At 42.8% G+C, this 6,907-nt stretch overlaps 1 pseudogene; it reads right to left on the reverse strand.

The window, feature by feature from the left end:
• Window positions 1–2,954: 2,954 nt before the first annotated feature.
• On the reverse strand, window positions 2,955–3,581 carry LOC101991776 (annotated as a pseudogene).
• Between the last annotated feature and the right edge of the window lie 3,326 nt (window positions 3,582–6,907).

Consider the following 6,907-nt stretch of genomic DNA (forward strand, 5'->3'; position numbering starts at 1 on the left):
TTTTAAGTTATTCATAAATTCTTTTGTTGGTTTAGGCTTAAGCTTAATTTGAATGGAGATTATTTAGTGAGGGTTCAGATTCCATTGCATTTCCACATAGAAATATATCTAAAATTATTATACCGCAGGACTCAGGAGTTTGCATGGCACACATGAGAAATACCTAGGCTCTGCTGCCTCCATTTACTGCTCCCGGCAACTCTCTGGTGTGCATAAGTGGAAACACCAACCAATCTGTGTGATTTCTTCATAATCTGCGGGTATATCGGGACATAATATCTTCACCATTCACATCACCCTTCCTATGTGAGCCAGTGGAGATGGCTCGGGCTGGTGCAGTTCTGTGGGGCTGGTAGGTCTGGTGCCAGAGTTCAGATGGGTGACGATAAGGTCTTGAGAACAGAGGTCCAGGAGATCTCCACGTTTCAGCTCTGGGGCTCCTTGCCCACTGCAGGAGCAGGCCCAGTGGATCACAGTGAGGCAGGAACTACATCCAGTAGGTCTGGGAGAATTTGGCTGCTGCCTCTCAGAAGTGCTGTGAGCTTGAGTCTCAGAGGATGAGGGGCCTAGGCAGAGAACTCACTGCTCAGTGACAAAGCTGCCTGCATCCTTTGGTCCAACTCTGCTGGACATGTTTATAGGACATGCCTCCCCCAAAACAATGACAAAATCTTAAGGAGATATATATATATATATATATATATATATATATATATATATATATATATGTTCTTTTTTTCCTATTTCCCTAGTAATGTAACTGGTAAAGGGACTTATTTATTTAAAAAATATTTCAGGAAACTAATTCTCAGTTTTGCATATTTTTGTTATATTTTCTGATAGAACTTAAAATTTTATCTTTAATAATCCCTCTATTTTTTGTTTTATTTATTTATTTATTTATTTTAAAAGATTTATTTATTTATTATGTACACAGTGTTCAGCCTCCATGTATGCTTTCAGGCCAGAAGAGAGCACCAGATCTCATTACAGATGGTTGTGAGCCACCATGTGGCTGCTGGGAATCGAACTCAGGACCTCTGGAAGAGCAGTCAGTGCTCTTAACCTCTGAGCCATCTCTCCAGCCCTTTTTGTTTTATTTTTAAATTGAGTTTAAACTTTAACTTTTAATTTTTATCTGTGTATATGTGTGTGTGTGTGTGTGTGTGTGTGTGTGTGTGTGTATGTGTGCGTGCACATGAGTGCAGTGTCTGCAGAGGCTATGATCCCCCGGAAATGGAGTTACAAGCAGTTCAAGCTGTTTAATGCTGATGCTGCAACCCAAACTTTGGATCCTCTGGAAGAGCAGTACATGCTCTTAACCATTGAGCTATCTCTCTCTCTCTCTCTCTCTCTCTCTCTCTCTCTCTCTCTCTCTCTCTCAGCAGACTCTCATTATTCAGCAAACTCAGAGAGTTCCGCCTGCCTCACTGGTACCGAGATTAAAGGTGTGTACCACTGCATCTGGCCCATGCTATAGTCTTAATTTTATAATCTAGTACTTAGCATCAGTGCTGAGGAATACCCAGGCACTCACTGATATGATTTTGTTAACTTCTCTGTCTACCTATTGCTTTTGGACTGTGGCGTACACTCTCCAGTCGTGGAATTGATCTGAACAGCGTCTTTCTGGGTAGCCATTTCAGATATTTCGGATTCGAGGAGTTTCTTATGGAGTACTAGTGTGCATTCCCACTTCATTCTGTACTCTTGAATCAGACAGTTCTCTTTGAAACATTTTTAAGGTTACTGGTAATCATGATAATTAAAAGAATATTGAGAAGAACTCTAAATCAGTTTTCTGCGTTAGTGAACCTAACCATCAACTCGAAACAGACCTTCGTTTAGGGAGACAATCATTTGTGTGACCTCCCTCCCATAACCAGGACTCTTGGCTTCATCATGTTGACTTCATAATTCTGAACCCAGAGTTGTTTTCATTTTCATCCCACGGGATTTCCCCCCCAGTGTTGGATCAAGTTTAGGGACTCTTACATGAGAAGTAAATACTCAGTCAGAACTGTACCCTAACCAACTAACTGTTCAGATGGTATTGACCTTGTAAATATGAATTTACATATTTTAGTAAGACTAAAGCAGACACTGATGAAGTTTTATTAAGAAGCTGTGGAGTAAATCCATTAAACAAGTTAAATTCTTGTCCGCTGAGGGCTTGCTGCCTGTGGTGAGTGGGTCAGTCCTGTCTGATTGACACTTTGGCCTCTTTGACTTTGGGATGACAACCACAACCGCTGCTGCTTCTCCTTTTCCCTCTCCTCCTGTCCATCATCCTCCTTCCCCTTATTTCAGGGCTGGCTTTCAGAGAGCTCAGCCTAGACTCAGATCTGCACAATAAGCACAGTTAGCCTTGAGCTCCTCATCCTCTATCCCTGTCTTTCTAAGTGCTGGGATGCACCACCACACCTCACCTGACAAGGGGCTCCAGAATCCTTATGCCATGATGTGAACTGGGACTGAAGGGGTGGGCCAGCACTTAAGAGTGCTCACTCCTCTTGCAGAGGACCTGGATTCAGTTCCAGCATCTATATGGTGGTTCACAACAGTCTGTAACTCAAGGTCCAGCTTATGTATGTTCTTCCATGCATGCAGTCTACATGCAAGCAAACATACAGACACATTTTTAAGAAGCCTTTAGAAAAAGAAAATGGGCTAGCAAGACGGCTTAGTGATTAAAAACACTTGTCAACACTTGTCGCTTTTGCAGAGGACCCAGCGTTGATACCCAGTCCCTATATGGTGTCTCATACAATCACCCATTACTCCAATCCAGAGGCTCCAACAGCATCTTCTGACATCTGTAGTTACCAGGCATCATGCATGTGACACACACACACACACAAATAAATCTAATAAAAATAAAAGAAGAAAAATTGATGCAATTTTATTTTTTTTTATTTTTTATTTTTTACAAATCACAATATTTCATTCCCATCTTAAACAAATCACAAGACAATAGTTTACTCATTCCATTAGAGAATTAGGTAAACTTCATATTACAAAACCAAAGTAAGTATAATTTTGAAGAATTAGAATATCTTCAAGAAACCAGTTACAGTTTAACTGAAGTGGATGTGAACACAGGGTTGGTGTCTACTGAGGAAGGTCACGTTGCTCTAATATATGAAAAGATAATGAGATACACTTTCTTAGTCATTGAGGAAGAAATTTTCTTTCTTGACAAGCTGGTACTATTTCTTTTTTGTAGCTCTTTTCCCTTCTCCTTTCTTTGGTTTCACCTTTCCACGGAGCTTCTTTAGACGTCTTTGTTCATCCTTAAAATCCTGATGCTCATCTCTGTAGAGGCCAAGGAAATGGAGTGTGCCCATGAGTGCAAAATACGTGTTGTGATTTGGATACCAGTCGTAAGTCTCTTTCTTTTTGGCTAAGGGCTGCTCCCTGAACATATTCACCACTTTCATGGACTTTGAATCGGTGGGCCTGGCCACTTCACCAAAGATTCGGGCACTTAAACGAGACATGCGCAGTGCATATTCTGAAAGCGAAGCCATTTCTTAAGCCGTGAGGTATAAGATTCCCTGCGTCTGACCTTGCTCGCACGCGTCCCCAAATTGATGCAATTTTAATCTAGCTTCCTCATATTCCATTTTTGTTCATTTCTCCAGATTTCTGATGTTATGAATTAATCACTTTCTTTTTTGTATATTCCATGGTTTGACTTTGTAGTTTGCTGCTACGTGGTGTGGTGGCAAAGTTTCTAGTTCTAGGTAAAGAAGAAAAAAGAACGGGACATGGGAGACTTGTTCCTGCACTGGGAAAAGCAGAGGCAGGGGGATTCCTGGAGCTCATTGGCCAGCCACCCTGGTTGAACTGGTAATCTTTAGCTTTAGAGAGAGACTCCGCCACAAAACGCAAGATAAAGAGCAATTAGGGGAAACATCTGATATGAATCTAACCTCCACATGAAGTGACATATTTGTATATACCCTCATAAACATATACATATGTATATATCCTTCACCCTCATAAACATATACACATGTATATATCCTTCACCATACAACAACTTAATGAAAAAGGGGACTCTTAATCCCTCCAAGGAGGGGGGCTGGAGATGGCTCAGAGGTTAAAAACACTGACTGCTTTTCCAGAGGTCCTGAGTTCAATTCTCAGCAACTACATGGTGGCTCACAACCATCTACAATGAGATCTGGTACCCTCTTCTGGCATGCAGGCATACATGCAGTCAGAACACTGTAATAAATAAATAAATATTTTTTAAAAATCTGGCAAGGAAGGCCTGTTGGTTTATAGGGCATGAGTACCGATAGGCTTTCCGCTGTATGTCTCAGGGCCCTGTTCTTGGTCAGCCAGTGCCCTGACCACTCTTAGCAGACAGGCTGTGAAACCAGCCCACATTTCAGTTGTGAAAAATCCAAGGGCCACAGTATCTGGTGCAACTGCAGGACGTGGAAGGCTTTTGAAGACTCATCATAACAATGCTTTACTCTGTGATTGTGTCTTGTCCCCAATATTTTAAATACTGAGCTTGGTGTCATTTTTCTGTAAACTTTCCTATGTGGAGTCCAGGTTATTTGTTCTTGCCAGTGGTACGTGTTTGATTCCATGGTCCCAAGGTTATTCGCACACAAAACTCCTGCTCCTTGGAAATGAAATGCTCATAGAGTCTCCCTTGCTTTCAGACCTAACTGAGAGAGGAAGCCTCTCAAACTTTTCAATTTCTTTGAAGGGCTGCTGACTGCAAACCCTTTAGACCTTTACCCTGAGACCCAGCAGTCTGCTCGAACCCCTCTGATCTGGTTTGGATAGACAGTGCTTTGGTAAAGGATATTGGGTAGCTCACAGAACCTCTGCAACGGCCACATAATCAGACTTTGGCACTGCAAATGCAAACACGTTTCAACTTGGACCTGATTATATGGAGAGGCAATGCATCCAATCCCTCGGTCAAGCCCTAATACCACTTCCTTTTACCCCCCCCCCCCCCCCGAAGATACTTTCCAGTGAGCTAGCTCTGCAGGGATGCGTAGCCTGTGGTTTCCTTAATCCCTTTGGCTCATATCGCTGGTATCTGAGAGTCAGGCAAAGTTATTAAAACTGAAGGGTAAATCCTACACTCGCTCTTAATTGGCAAGAAAACACTGCATTAAATGTTTTATAAACACTCTTCTGTAAGCAGGCCAGCAAAGCATGGGCAATTCACTGATTTTACCTTTGGGTGAACTCATGCTTTTGATAGTAAGCAAACAAAAATTTTCCCCCCCTGAGATTTAAGGCTGAGTGTTTTTCCTTTTGAAAAATTTCTTAAGGAAAATAATTACCCTAGTACCTGTTGGTTCGCTGACTGTGTTAGCTGTCTGTAGGAAGGTAGAAACCCAAGCCCTGTTTCATTAAAGGCCAGGTTCTCTAGCAAATGGACAAGAACCAGTGTACCATATCCTTCAAAATGCCCTTGGGGTCCCATGCAGAAAATTTTAAGGGATTTTAAAAAATACTATAGTAATTGATGATTTAGGTTAAGTGAGCAGAGCCCTAGCATTCGGATCTTTTAGGCAACCCCCCTCTGCATGTACCACGAAAGCTCCTACTCAGATACGCTAGGAAGCAGAAATGAATGGTTGGCCTGGCTATGCTGTCTCTTCTGGGTGTGTGGGTCAGATCACTGCTCAAACTTTTGTAACTTCTGTGTTTGCTGATCTAGAATTTCTGGTTGTTATTCTCTTAGGAACAGACTACTGTTTTAGAAAAGGCAGACAACTTACAACAGGCAATTTATCTAAATCTTTTCCTTAGTCTGCTGTGAGTTTTATGTTCTCGGACGTTCCCTCTCCATCCAGTAGCGGCTTTCATGCGATGAGTTTTGAGCAACCATCTCCATGCGCTTTGGCAACCCTGATTAAGCATTCCTGGCGTTCGGTTCCCAAGGATCCCTGGAGTAGCGTGAGGCTTGAACGCACGCTGAGAGGAGGTTGGAGCTGTGGAGGTCTGGGCATGCTCAGTGTGGGTGGCAACGCATTAAAGTTCAAGCCTGGTTACAAAGTGTATAAATGAGGAATACCTTAAGGTTTTCTGGTAAGCGAGAGAGCTGGGAGTTTCCCGAGACAGCAATGTCTACTGCAGTGCAGAGAGACCCACTTCCAGCTTGGAGCTCAGCCCTGTGCTTCCTAAATGGATCTTCTAGAAGGAGTGCTTACCATGCACGAGGGAACATTGCTTTTCTTGTGTGTTTCTATACTGCATTAAAAGACACTGCTCCCTAGGTCTGTTAAAAACAGTGTTTTTGTTTCAGACATGCACACAGGGCTTATCCCAAGCGAGGCAATCAAAGCAAGGGTTCCGATGGCTTCCCTGGCCTTAGAGAGGACTGCAGGGCTGATTTGACGTCAGAGTTTGGAAGTAAAGAGCTCTGTATCCTTTTAGAACAAGGAAGTTGGTGAGTGATGAACAACTGGGAATTGGCATGTGTATTTCTATCTCTAAATCTAACCCTCAGGGGAAGCAGCATGAACTCATCACCTGGCTGGTGAAAGGTTGGGACTCTGAGAGAGAGGTGGGGAGTTGACTGATACCTCAACCTGGCATTTCCGGCTCTTGTGATGAGCAGAGAAAAGATTCAGAGACCACAAAAGGATTTGGGGAGTTTTATTAAAGACCTTAAGTGTGTACTCAAGAGAGTTACAGTGGAGCTGAAGTGGGGGGAACAGATGGGGCACTAGGAACAGGTCAGAATTTTCTGGAATAGGGGTTTGTTCTCTTCTCTGGGGTTTTTGTGATGTGGGATGATATCAGGTGCGTGATGGGAACACTTTTTTTTTAAATTTATTTATTTATTGAGGATTTCTGCCTCCTCCCCGCCACCGCCTCCCATTTCCCTCCCCCTCCCCCGATCAAGTCCCTCTCCCTCATC

The sequence above is a fragment of the Microtus ochrogaster genome (assembly GCF_000317375.1).
Source record: "Microtus ochrogaster isolate Prairie Vole_2 chromosome 14 unlocalized genomic scaffold, MicOch1.0 chr14_random_2, whole genome shotgun sequence".
NCBI lineage: Eukaryota > Metazoa > Chordata > Mammalia > Rodentia > Cricetidae > Microtus > Microtus ochrogaster.